The sequence below is a fragment of the Delphinapterus leucas genome, chromosome 13, assembly GCF_059928025.1.
Source record: "Delphinapterus leucas isolate spDelLeu-1000000601 "Yukka" chromosome 13, BTC_Dleu_Yukka2, whole genome shotgun sequence".
Classification (NCBI taxonomy): domain Eukaryota; kingdom Metazoa; phylum Chordata; class Mammalia; order Artiodactyla; family Monodontidae; genus Delphinapterus; species Delphinapterus leucas.
The window spans coordinates 38,873,924-38,888,877 of NC_143141.1; the positions used below are offsets into that span (position 1 = coordinate 38,873,924).

Here is a 14,954-nt window from a genome sequence, read left to right on the forward strand (position 1 = left end):
CACTGCACAGGCACTTCTTTATGAATAGGCAATATGGGCTCGTTATATTGTTATAGACAATTGTTGGATCAAAAGTGAAATAACTGGTAAATGCATTAAGTGCTTCAGTATATTTTACTTTTTAAGGAAAGTTATTTTCCCCACTACGAGGCATATACCCAGAGAAAACTATAACTCAAAAAGACACATGCACCCCAATGTTCACTGTGGCACTATTTACAATAGCCAGGACATGGAAGCAACCTAAATGCCCATTGACAGATGAATGGATAAAGAAGATGTGGTACATATATACAGTGGAATATTACTCAGCCATAAAAAGGAATGAAATGGGGTCATTTATAGAGACGTGGATGGACCTAGAGTCTGCCATAGAGAGTGAAGTAAGTCAAAAAGAGAAAAACAAATATCGTATATTAACACATATATGTGGAATCTAGGAAAATGGTACAGATGAACCTAGTTGCAAGGCAGAAATAGAGACACAGGCGTAGAGAACAAACGTATGGACACCAAGGGGGGAAAGGGGGAGTGGGATGAATTAGGAGATTGGGATTGACATATATACACTAATATGTATAAAATAGATAAACTAATGAGAACCTGCTGTATAGCACAGGGAACTCTACTTCACTTTGCTGTACAGTAGAAACTAATACAACATTGTCAAACAACTATACCCCAATAAAAATAAATAAATTTTTAAAAATTTTAAAAAGAAAAGTTATTTTCAAAAGAAATCAGAGCTCTAGCTATACCTAAGAAACCACAGAAAAACTCAGAGAATATTTGCGACAGGGACAGCTTTGCTGATGCTTCATCCCACATTTAGAGAGTTGGCTGGCTGTTCAGGTGGTGGGATGCTCATGGAGATGGGGAGCCAGGAGGGACCATGGAAGGAGTCCTCACCTCTAGAAAGGGCTATAGGATGCACAGCAGCAGTCAGGCTTTGCTGTCACAGAAACTCTGGGACAAGGGAAAGGATTTTTATGATCTGTAAGGAAAGACATGGAGCCATCCACTAAGCAAGAGCTAAGAACAGAATGTGTACAAGTAATTGAAATGGGAATGCAATCAACACATCTTACAGTGGCAGGTCGGGGGAGGATTGATAAGAACTTGAAATTGCTGCAGTATTTGAAGCCTTTGAAAAAAGCAACAATAACGAACAGAACCACAACTTGGGAAAAAATCTAGAAGGGACAATCCGTCTGGGAGGAGCTTCTTTTCTTCTGTGGAACATACTTATGCTAACTGGGTGGCATATTTGGATCTGAATATCTAAGCCCAGCAGTTGATACAGAATTCTGTAGTTTCCAACAGGGCAGTTTTTCCTTCACTATGGTTTGTGACCATCCTACTGACTTTGCCTAGAAAACAAAAGCATTTTTGGCTGAAGCTAGAAAAGTGATCTTTTTTCCCCTAAAGAATAGGAGTTGATATCCAGCATCCCTTCTGACTCTCAACTCCATGATCTTTGAAATTCTACTACTTGTCCCGATCCACCATTATAAGCAGAGGCTGGGACAGGAGGAATTTGTTGACATCATAAATACTAAAACAGCACTGGTTTTCTGCATACCAATAGCGTAAACAGTACAACCTGAGAATTACCAAAGCACATTTTGCAAGTCTACACAGATGTGCAGGAGTATGTAAACTACTTTCTCTATTTCTGGAAGCTAAAGAAATCTCGTTTGTAAAACAGTTTTCTTTCCCTGCCCTTCTCTTAGCACAACACCGCCCCCAAACTTCAACTGCTGTTCCTCTTAACACAAATGCAGTATTCTGTTGTTTCTTCCCTGCTGTAAAATGTCAAACTTATCCCTATCTCCTTTTTCTATGACACAGTCTGCATTTGATGAAATTAAAAAGTTACTTTTTAAACTGAGGTCTAGTTAAATTATAAGAAAGCTATTTCTATTTCCCCTGGATATAGTTGTTAAATGATTCCCCCATGTTGGCCAAATTTTTGGAAAAACTATAATTGGAATCCCAAAAGTGTTTTGGGAAGACCCCAAGAAAGGTGTCGAGACCTTATATCTAGATTAGATATGCACAGTCAAGAGCAAGCCTACTATGTCCTTGGGTTCCATCAAAAGACAGGGAATTCGTGGACACAGAGTACTGAGCGTAACTATCCAGGTTGTGAATTATTAAGAGCGTCTTGCTTCTTTCATTTCCTCTCAGCTGACCTTCCCCTACCTCAGGTTCAACAAACATTTCTGAGCAGCTACTGTATACTACAGGTACTCCTTAGGACCCGGCTCTTTTTTCTTCTCCAAAAGTCTTTGGGCTCTAAAAGTCAGGCTCTTTCCATTGTGTCACAGCAACCCCCATCTCAGGGGGTCAGAAGAAAGGAAGACGATGACCCTCACATGAATTTATGTACAGTTCTGGTAAAAGACTTGAAGAAGCAGAAGGCTAAACTAAACTTTATGGCTAAACAGAGGTTTCTGGATTAACTATGCTTATGTTGTTCACCCATATGGGGAAACAGAAAGGAGATTATGGTTGCTCACTTAATAGAGGGGAGATTCTCTGCAGAGATCATTCTCCACGGCCAGTCAGTTTTAAAAGGTTTTTAAAAGCAGTCAGTCTTCTGAGAAAGAGCTTTAAATAGCTAAGCTCTCTAAAATTCATATCATACATTGATGAAACCAATAATAATATACGGGAAAGAGACTAAGAGCATTGTTTGAAAAAGTTTAAGAACAGTTGGCAAAAAATTATAGTTTATTAGTTTCCATAGTTTAAGAATAAATATGAAAACCTACAATACCTCCTCTCACCAACCTCACCTGGCACAGCAGGAGACTTCCTGCTCCAGTGCTATGGCCAGCATCCACGCAATGATGGTTGGTAAATATTTTTAATATTACCTCTGTATAGCACATGACCCACACATCTATCCTGGCTCAACATTCTTGGGTCCTAGTCATTTGATCGTCAACATCACTGGTGACATGTTACACCTACAACAATATTTAGCATTTTCAGTAAAAGGATAATCATGAATTCAATCAGAGTCAAAAATCAAACTAATGAATTTGAAAGAAACTTCTGTAAGTGAGTTAATCACTTGCCTACCACCAGAAAGACCCTTTCCAGTGTTTTCAGCATTGGGAGAAATTTGGAGATTCCCTTGTAGGCACAGCTATAGCGCTCTTAAAAACTAATGGGATTGAATTATGAATTAAAGAAGAGATCACTCCACCACATCCCTGAAAACACATGTTTTCTATACTTACAACACATTTATACAAATACACACACACACACACACACACACACACACACACACACAGAAGTTGAGTATTTGCCTGTTAGAATACACAGGATGACACTTCCATGGTGACCGTCCTATAGTAAGCTGGCTATTTTAACTCTGAAAATGGCCCTAGTTTCCAGCCTAAAAGATAACAGAGAGGTATCTCAGCAGAAGATAAAGAACAGGGATATTACCAAACCAGTCAACAAATATTTATTTTTAGAGTGTCCATGTGTTTCCACTTTTCCAGATCAGGCTTCCCTGCCCTTAAACAGTTTATATTCTAGAGAATAAAACATAAACAAATCAAACAATAAACTAATTTTACATTCTGGAAAGTTCTACGTAGAAGGCATATTAAGCTAAAGTGAGAGAAAGTAACTGAGAGTGATCAGGGAAGAATCTGATGGGACATTTGGGCTGAGACCTGAATGCTGATAAAATGCAGCCATGTGAAGAACAGAGGAAGGAGCCTTTTAAGGAAAACAAATATGGGGTGAAAAGGCTCTGAGACAGCTGTGAGCTTTATATGATGAGTTAAAGAAAGAAGACCAAGGTGGGGAGATGAGGTCACAGAGCTGGGTAGGGAATTTTGCTTCCAGCAGTGTGGCAGATCAGCTACTCTGAAAATCCTCCTGCTGCAGAACCTCTAGTGCTGAATCAATTACAAGATATTTTTTAACGCACAGCTGAAACTGCATGAAAGTAAGGCAGACCCACATGGGCAGAAAGCTGCTTAGTGAACTGAAACCAGAGTGGTGAGTTAATGGGGAAGCCGGGTCTGCCCTGGGGCAATGTTATTAGGAGTCTAGAGTTTTGGGGATTAATGATCACGTGGAGACTAGACTAGCCAAACACAGGGTGGGGAGGTGATGATGAGGGCCGCACTCTTCAGTGAAAGGCTAGGAAAAAAGGTTAGAAAAAGCAGTCATAGTGGAAATTTGTATCTCTCAACTGCAATTCCATTTGGAGAAAAGAATAGTCTGGGGTTCAAATTTATTCTATCTTGGATGGTAAGGAAACCTCAATGAGAAATTAAAATGGCCCTTGGATATTCGTAAAAGGAAACAGAAATTGCCTTCGAGGAATGTACCTGCTATCCAGGTCCCTCGTGATCCTGCTTCAGTGAAATAGTGAAATTTTTATTGAAAATTACTAAATTCATAAGGAACCAAGCTACTGTAAGAGCCACAGGAAACAAACCTTTAGACTTCCAAGAACTTCAGGTGATGGAATTCCTAAATAGAGAACATAAAATAACTGTGTATAAAATATTTAAATAAGTCAAAAAATGGAACAGAAAAACATAAGCAAAAAAAGAGCATTTCAAATAACCAATTTGGAAAAAACCCAGAATCTATGGAGATAAAAATAATAATAGTTAACATTAGAAAGTCAATGGATGATTTCTTATTAACAGATGGCCTGCATTATTCAAAAAAGGGTAAATATTACAAAAAACAATAAAGGATAGAGCATTGTTTTAGATTAAGAGTCTCAAAAGATAATAATCAAGTATAATTTGTGAACCTTGATTGGACCTCGGTTTTAAAAAATACTATAAAAGATATTTTACTGACAATTGAGGAAATATGAATATGGACCATGAATTAGAATCGTAAATTATTATTAATGTTCTTATTAGAAAGACATAAGGCTAGAGGCTAGGGAAAAAGGGGCAGAATTTTATTAAAATGTAAATGACATATCATAAATTCACCAATATAAAGTGTATAAATAATGTCTTTTGGTATATTCACAGATATATGCAGCCATCACAGTCAACTTTAGAACATTTTCATCACTTGAAAAAGAAACTCCATACTCTTTACCTATCCTCTCCCTATGCCCCCCACTCCACTCCACCCCCAGCCCTAAGCAATCATTAATGTACTTTGTCTCTAAAGATTAGCATGTTTTTAAGGTTCATCCACAGTATATCACGTATCAGTATTTCATTCCTTTTTATGGCCAAATTATATGCCATTGTTTGGATATACCACATCTTATTTATCTGTTCATCAGTTAATGGGCATTTTGGTTGTTTTTACTTTTGGGCTATTCTGAATAATGCTGCTATAAGTGTTCAGGTACAAGCTTTCCATTTCTCTTGGATATATAATTAGGAGTAGAATTGCTGAGTCATGCAGTAACTGTTCAGTCACTTGAGTCATGCAGTAACTCTGTTCAGTCTATTGCCTGTTTCTCAAAATGGCTGCACCATTTTACATTCCCACCAGCAGTGTATGAGGGTTACAACTGCTCCATATCCTTGCCAATATTATTATTATTAGACTTTTTGATTATAGCCATCCTAGTGAGTGTGAGGGAATAAATTTTTGAAGAGAGAATTTTCTAGGATTGATGGCAGAACTGAATCCTTAAGTATAAGAAGCAGAGTAAATATTCAAGTGAACATGAAACATTTCACCAATGTAGACCATATCCTGGGCATTAAAACGAACCTCAACAAATTTAATTGTACAACTGAAATTGTATAATGCATGTTCTCTGACCAAAACAAAATTAAACTAAAAACCAATAGGAAAAATATATTTGGAAAATTCCCAAACATTTGGACCTTGAACAATATATTTCTAAATAATTCATGCTTCAAAGTGGAAGTCACAGGGAAATTAGAAAATATTCAGAACTGAATTAAATGAAATCATAATATATCAAAATTTGAGAGTTGCACTTTACCAGAAAAGATACAGAAATGGCCGTTAAGACAAGAAAAGATGCTGAGTATCACTAACCATCAGAGACATGCAAATTAAAACAAATAATAATGCAAATAATAAAATAATAATAAAATATACTACTCATCTATTAGCATGATGAAAAAATAAAGCCTTGAAAATACTGAGTGCTGACAAGGATGCAGAGCTCTGGGACCTCTCACTCACTGAGAGTGGAAATGCAAAACAATACAGCCACTTTGGAAACCAGGTTAGGAGTTTCTTAGAAGCTTAAATATGTATTTACTATACAACCCAGCAGTCTTACTCCTAGGTACTTACCCAAGAGAAATAAAAACATATGTATACATATAAATGGAGTATATGAATCACTATACTGTATACTTGTAACTTATGTACTACATCAACTATACTTCAATAAAAAATGTATACATATGCAAATATTTATATCAGTTTTTCTCATTATCATCAAAAACTGGAGACAACCTAAACGTCCATCAGCTGGTGAGTGGATAAACAACAGTAGTATATCTATACAATGGACTACTACCCAGCAATAAAAGAAAGAAAACTACCGATACATGCACCAACACACATGAATCACAAATGTATTACACTTAAGTGAAAGAAGCCAGATTCAAAAGGGAACATTCTCTATGATTCCATGTAAGTGGCATTTTGAAATAGGCAAAATTATAAGTACAGGAAACAGATAAGTTGAAGTTCGGGGGTGGACATGCATCAGAGAATTGACTACAAAAGGTCATGTGCTAAGTTTTGGGGATGATGGAAATATTCTACGTCTTGATGTGGTGGTGGTTACATGACTGTTTACATTTATCAAAATTAACAGAATTGTATACCTAAAAGGGGTAAATTTTACCTTAGTAAATCTTACTTTTAAAACATGTTAATGTGACTACACATAGAATAGATAGCTTCCAAACAAGAAAAGACAGCTTCCAAACAAGAAACAAACAAACAAAAAAACAACTCAATCGATCTAAGAAGGATAATATGCCTAGAATTTGGACAGATAAAAAGCAAAACATAAGATTGTAGAGATTAATCCAAATATATTTATAATGGCAAGGAATATAATAAACTAAATCGGTTTTAATAGAGTTTAGCAGATTGAATTGAAAAATGAAGGACAAAATCCAGTTATATGCCATTTTCAAGACACTCACCTGAAATAAAATGGCACAAAAACATCATAAGTAGAAGAACACAAAAAGTCTTTCTAGACAAATACCCTAGAAAGACAAAACAAAAATCAAGAGGTTAACCCAAATCAGGTTATGTAAAGACTTAAAAATCATGGCAAGGAGTTTGGATTGTACAGAGCTTAAGGCCATGGGAAGACATAGAAGGGTTCTAAGGAAAGGAGTGATGTGACCTGATTTATGTTTTAGAAGACCCCTCTGGCTGCCCTGTGAAAGGAGGAAGGGGAAGCAGAGGCAAAGTTAGAAGCAGGGAAACCAATTAAGAAGTTATCGCGATTATTTAAGCAGAAGGTGCCTTGGACCAGGATTGTGACAGTGGAGACGATGAGACATGTTCTGACTAGGGAAATGTCTTGAGGTGGAGCTACTGGGACTCACTGATGGAAGGTATGAGAGAGAAAAGGAGTTAATGGAGATTTTAGGCCCAGGCAACCAGGAGTCTGGTAGTCCAATAAGCAAAGATGGAAAAGACCAGGGGTGAGGGTGGGGGAGTAGCTTCAGAATTGAGAGGAAACAAGAGTTCTTTCTTGGCCATATGAATTTTGAGATGCCTCATAGCTATCCAGATGGAGGTACTGAGCAGGCTATTAGATACGGGGTTTCATTTTGAAATGTTTGGATTTATACTCCAGGGACTTGAGGAGATCCCCCAAAGAGATGGTGAAAAGAGAAAAAGGCTAAGGACAAAGACCTCGGGCATTTGAATGTAGAGGTTTGGAATTTGGGAGGCATGAAGAGAACAGACCAGCGAGGCAGAAGGAAAACCAGGTGAATGTGGGATTAGAGAACCAGGGTACTCTACCGAAGAGAAGATTTCAAGAAAGTGCGTGTGGCCCACCGTGTCAAAAAACTGTTAAAAGTAAAATGAGGACAGACCATCATTGATTACTAACAAAAAGTAAGTCACCATTGACCCCAAAACAGCCATTTCAGTGTTGTGGTGGAATGCTTGAGAAGAAAGAATGGGAGGTAAGAAAATAATTTTAAGAAGTATGTTTAGGAAGTTTTGAAGTATAGAGAAGTTTTACTGTTGTTTTTTAAAGCAATAATATCAAGGTTTTTTAATATGCTAATAGGAAAAGTCTAACAGGCAAAAATCGAGGCTTGGGAGAGAATGGTAATGACTACAGAACTGAAGCCTCTGAGAAGGTGAGTGATAACTGGAGCATGAGAGGAGCTGGCCTTAGATGAGGCCAGGCACGTGAGAGGGAAGCGACCAGTGTTCCTGTGAAGTGTCCACCGCGGCTGTGGGTGAACGCCAGTGCGGCGGGGCACCTGGGGCAGCGCATCCACAGCACCCCCTCACACAGCTCCTGCCAAGGCCGGCAACCCGCAGCTGTGGCTCAGTCTTGCTTGTGTCTCTCCAGGTAGCAGTTCCCCTTCGAGGTCCAGCTCAGCACTGGGTCATATTCAGGGTGGGTCTCAATTAGAGCAAACCTGCCGAGCCAATTACTTTGCCTTCTTTGGGGAAACTCCCCAGTACCTCCTTCTCCTCAGGCTGTTTACATTCCTCCCAGGGCCTAGCTTGCAAAAAAGTTCATCCCAGCCCCCCACCCCCACCCCCGGGCTATTACCCCTTCCAAGGGTGTGTGTGTGGAGAATGAGATGTTGAATCCAGTCAGTTTGCTTCCTCCTAGCATACACGATAGTCTCGTGACTGGTAGGGCACCTGTGGCACAGGCTTGGGCTGACCACCATATATCAGTGGCCAGGAGTCATTTAAGTATCTACCTTCCCTACTCTGTAAGAACTCAAAACCTAACCCACCCAAAGAAACCAGTTGTGATTGTAAGGTCAGGGCCTCTAGTTTTGAATGCTACCCCATCAGAGCACCAGCCTATGATGCCCTTGTCTTGGCTATTTTCTGGAGGATGGAGGCCAGACTGTCAGACAGAAAGGCAGGGCTCCAGGGGGTTCAGCTAGTCCATCAAGCAGCAGCTGAAACCTTGTCTTCATCTCACTCACAAAGCATCCCTCTTGCACCAAGAGCCCTTTCTTATTTAGTATCACAATCTAAATTTAAGTCCAAGCTTTCTTCACATTAGGGATGAAAGAAATGTTTGGACACATTCTTGGCCATTTGCAGCCATGATTAGTATCACAATGACATGTGACTTTTCATAACCTGTGATCACCACTTGGACCTCTGCCTTCTCAGGGTCAGCATGATTGTGAGGTATACAGAATGAAGCCAGGATTTCACCCCTGCATTTTCAACTTGGGTAAAGGGACAGTTTTGACATGCCACTAGATATGAAACAACATCTCTCCAACACAGTCAGGAAGCTTTCTTTGCTAAGAGTCCCACTCAACTCACAACCAGCCTCTCAGAACTTAGAAGTCTATGATCTCTTCTAAGGCATGGGGGAAGTTTCTCCTGCTCTACATGGCCTGATGCGTACCCAATAATGTACTGTGCTTCACTGTTCCGTAACTGCAGCATCATTGTGAAGATATTTTAACATACTGATTCTCAAAGTTTGCAGCATGTTAGAATCATCTGGGGAGAACAACTGCCTCAGAATCTCTGGGTCTGGAACCCAGGCATCGATATTTTTTAGATTTCCAGATGAATTCAATGTGCTACCGAGTGTTTTGTGAAAGTATTAGTGAACAAATGTGTGAACAAATTTCAGTTAAAATTTGACCCCCATGTGGTGCTACCAATACAGATAACCGAGGTGACAAATGGATAAACAAGTTCTACCAACCACAAATTTCACATATATTCAGACAACAACCCATATGTCACAATTTACTCATCTGCTCAGTAGCTGTACAACTTTGTGGATGCGACGGCCATACATCAATTTTGGAAAAGTTAAAATGTGAAGAAACATGTGGCTCAGAGTTTGGGAAACGCAGTCACATTGTCGGTAACCGGAGGGAAGTGTACCTGGAAGCTTTTCAGCCATAAGGTCCTTATTTTTCACTCTGAGTTCAAAGGCCTCATCACTCCGTGGGGTCTGAGGACCAGGAATATCAGCATCACCTGGGACCTTGTTAGAAATGCAGAATCCTGCCCCTCCCACAACTGCTGACTCCAAATCCGTAGCTTAAATACAACCCTGGGGAACTCGTACTTTTAAATTTGGGAGACTCTGATTTAAGGCGCTACAGAATGAAGAAAAGGTGGGCAAACAAAATCAAGTGTTAAAAGTCAACAGTTCAAGAGGCTTAGTATTCCACCGACTCACTAGTCAGACCCTGTCAAGCAGAGCGTTTGCATTCTGCTGCTCAAAAAAGGAAAGATTTTGCTGTCGTTTCCTCTTCCATCTCTTACCACCTGTGTTAACAGGACACAAATCCTTCATGGAAAGCTTTGGGAAGGGTCATGTCAAGTAACACAGGGGAGGCTGATGTGCCACAGTCTTTACATTCCCTCTCCTTCTGTGGTTTCAGTTACTGAGAGCGTTTACATGATGACAGGGTCTTTGTCACTTAGAAGTCCACCTGAGGTTGTTGTGCTCAGCTTGTGACATCATGATTGTCTCCAAGGCAACTGATTTTGATTTCATAAACTCAGAATGAGGACCAGTGAACAGGAGCTGATGTGTTCATAAGTAGCAAAGCTCCCGTGTTCATGTAAATGACCCTAGTAAACAGGCAAACGTAAGCACTAAGCATTATATATATATCCACACACACAGAGACAGAGCTCGGGGTGACGGGAGACAGAGTTTGAGATCATCATGATTCAACAGGGCAGTTTTCCAAACCTGCAAACTGTCTTTAATGCCTCAAGGCTCATAAAGCTCCTAAAACAATGAGAGGACATATCATTCTACCTTTGTTCATGATTATACCAAACCCTACTTTAGGCTTTCTCTGGCTTTGGGGGACTGTAGCATTTAAGCCAAATGCATACAGTCATAGGGGTCTTCAGAAGGAAAAAGAGGCCAAATTGCCAGAAGAATCGGATTTTTGTCAATACTCTGGAGCAGATGGAGCATACCTTCCTCTCCAAGGACCAAAACGCACACGCATGACTGCGTATTTGTGCCTTCATATATAACCTCTCCCTAAATATTGAGATGTTTTATTCAATTCAACGAATATTCCTTGGACACCTATTCCTGAAAGGCACTCTGCCGGGCTCTTCAGGGAGCACCCAGATGAATCACAGACAACACTCACTGATATCTCACAGCCCATTACATTACCATGGTACCTGCCACATTCAATAAAATCCTTTGAGCTTCAAAAAAACACTGTGAAGGAGAAAGAGGATAATACTAATAACAGCAGGTAATATATCTATATCTATATTGAGGGCATGACTTTCATGTATTTTGAATTAGATTTTGCCTCATGACTAATACTGCAGGTACTGTTTTCATCTTCTAATTTTGTAGGTTCTATTAGGGATGAGGAAACTGAAACACAGAGAAATTAAACAACTTGCCCAAGGATTCACAAAGGGAAATTGTCAGAGCTGGCACCCAGACCCAATCCTCAGGTTCTGCCCATGTTACCCAGAAGATATAACCCAGAGAGTGGCCATAAAGGCTAAAAACATAGATGATGTGATCTTATCATATATATTAACATAATATCAATAAACCACTTATTATTATTTCCCTGTCACCCTGTAGAGTGTGTGTGTTGGTGCATGGGGCACAGGTATCAGAGTAAGGTAAGTGCTGTGAGGAAAGAGAACCAGCAAGGCTTTCCACGCTGGGACACTTTCATGAAAGAGGTGGCATTTGAGCTAGTCCTTCACAAAAGCTGAGGTTTTAATGGCCAAAACAGAGGGAAGTAATCCAGATGAGGAGAGAACATAGCCAGCCAACAGGGAAACTACTGGGTTAATACAGTGAATTGCATATACATCTGATTTCAACCCCTCCAGAAACCCCTAAAACCATAGTAAAGGGATTTCTTTGGCAAAAGACATCAAGGAAGAGGAGACAACGACAACTAACCTTTGAAATCTGGAAAGCAGGTAAGTAGCTGAGCAGACGTAAAACTGGCAGGGGGAAATCTGAGGACCCTATTTATACTGCAGAATCCTCAAAAGATTCAGGACCAGATCCCTCTGGAACTGGGGCTGAAAGGAAAAAATAATAAGAAAAGCTATCTGATGGATACTTTTGTTTTTATTTTTTGACTTGTATTATAATCCCTAAGTTTTTCCTACATTCCAAGATGCTATGAGGCTTCCCCTCCCCAGTCGAGCAAGAAGACTGGAGGAATTTTCTCTGTAGAAGGTGTAACAGAAGGTCTCTGGATTAGGGGATGCCATCATAGCTGAGGGTATGGGAACTGTGCCAGAAGAACCATATGTACACTGATGCTCAGACCCCCAGCCATCATCTCCCACTGGATCCCAGAACGTTGGCAGCCAAACTCTCGTCTTCCATGGGGGAGATCAGAAAATCTTCTCCAAGGAATCTGACTGGCTCAAGAAGCAAGGTGTACAGATACTGACTTCAGGCCTTTCCCAAGAAACAGGCAAAATTACTCTACTGTGATGCTCAAAGTGGGCAAGCCACACCCACACACCCAGAATTTCTGTCATCTGCTTAGTTCCCCAGTCTTAGGCATGAGTATACAGGCAAGAATGACCAGATACATATCTAATGAAAGCTTCCAATATGAAAGGTGGACACCAACACACACACACACACACAGGAGAAACTTCAAAAAAAAATCAATAACATCCTCAGAAATAAGACAATATATCTATGAACCAAAACTAGAAAGCTATAAAAACGGGAACATTTAGAAAATGAAAAAGAGCTCTTGGAAATTAAAAATATATAAGCAGAAAAATTTTTTTTCACTTTTCCTTTCTTTTTTTTTTTAACATCTTTATTGGAGTGTAATTGCTTTACAATGGTGTGTTAGTTTCTGCTGCATAACAAAGTGAATCAGCTATACATATACATATATCCCCATATCTCCTCCCTCTTGTGTCTCCCTCCCACCCTCCCTATCCCACCCCTCTAGGTGGTCGCAAAGCACCAAGCTGATCTCCCTGTGCTATGCAGCTGCTTCCCACTAGCTATCTATTTTACATTTGGTAGTATATATAAGCAGACATTTTAAAAACTCAAAGTAAAGCCTGGAGTATAAAGTTGAAGAAATCTTTCCGAAAATAGAGCAAGAAAAAAAGAATTGGAAAACAAATGAAAAGACAATCACCAGCCAAATCAGGGATTTGATCATGTCAACACTGAGCGTTTCAGAAAGAGAGAAGTAATAAAATAGAAACAAAATAAGACAAAAACACCAATATTTTATAATAACTATAAGTGGAGTATAACCTTTAAAATTGTGAATCACTTACACACCTGAAACATATATAATATTGTACATAAACTATATATTGATAAAAAATAATTAACTGGTATAATAAAGCTTTAAGTCTGTATGATGAAGAAAGACATTGTAAAAGAAAAAGAAGTAGATAACTACAGGATGTAAGTTGTTAGGCTAAAATGTTCACTAGGTACCTGGCACATAGGGTGAAAATAAACCCACAGCACTAGAAAATTTTAGAATACCAGGGACAGAAAGTGGATCCCACAAGCTTCCAGCAAGAAACTTCAGGAGGATTTCAAAAGCAGAATCCCAGAATAACAGCTAAACACTAGACGTAGAGGCAACCAGTCTAGATAGGAGCAGTCCAACTCAAGAAAAAATACCTATTAAGGGCTTTCATCACCAAGATCTCCAATACCTCTGTACTGTTCTTGTAACCCAGGGACAGAGTGCCCAGGAGTACCTTGTCCAGATTCTTATTAGTACTTGGTTTGTTTTTATTTTGTTCAGGTCAAGTTTCTGTTCTCTATAGAAGACCTGCTCCTGGGAGCTGGAGGTGAGATAGAACACAGAGAGCATCCACTTCTACATCAATCTGCTCGGGCCACTGTAACAAAATTCCACAGACTGTGAGCCTTCAACAATAGAAACGTATTTTCCCATAGTTCTGGAGGCTGGAAGCCCAGGATCCAGGTGTTGGCAGGTTTTTTTCTGGGGCCTCTCTCTTTGGCTTGCAGATGGAAGTCTTCTTGCTGTGTCCTCACATGATCTTTCCTCTGTGCATGCACATTCCTGGTTTCTCTTGATGTACCCCAAATTTCTTCTTATAAAGACACAGTCAGGTTCGATTAGGGCCTCCTCTAAAGGCCTCATTTTAACTTAATCACCTTTAAAAGGCCCTGTCTCCAAATACAGTTACATTCTGAGGTACTGGGGGTTAGGGCTTCAACATATTAATTTGGGGGGATACAGTTCAGCCCATAACAACTCCTGTTAATTTTATCAATCTTTAAGCTGTACATATACCTTTTATACATCTAAATTTAAAATTAAAATAGAGAAGATAGTAGGGTTCGAAGGCTAAGGAGCGTGGAGTACACTGAAAGAACAATGAGTAATTCTCTTTACCTTGAACACGGGAAATGAGTTGAGGAACATGTGTAAAAAAAAAAGCTGGAAAGCTAAGGCAAAGTTACAGTGTGCAAGTATTTGAATCTTAACAGGAGGAACAAAGTCTGCAGGCAGTCTGCAAAGCCATTGATAACTTTTGAACAGGAGAGAGAGATAATTGGACTTGTGTGTTAGTAACGTGTGTCTGGTAGCAGTGTAGAGGCTGGAGAACGTTGTCCACTGGTTTCACTTGGCTGTTTCCAGCCACTGTCCTGGTTGAGCTGGGTCAAACTCCATGGTGCCGGCTAAGCCAAATTTTCAGCATGCCAATGGAGTCAGGCCCTTACCTTCCCTCTCCTCACCTTCCATTTCATTATT

The 14,954-nt window shown here is 39.7% G+C and overlaps 1 pseudogene; it reads right to left on the reverse strand.

The window, feature by feature from the left end:
* Positions 1–752: 752 nt before the first annotated feature.
* Positions 753–14,954, reverse strand: part of LOC149747734 (uncharacterized) — a 94,240-nt pseudogene continuing 80,038 nt past the window's right edge.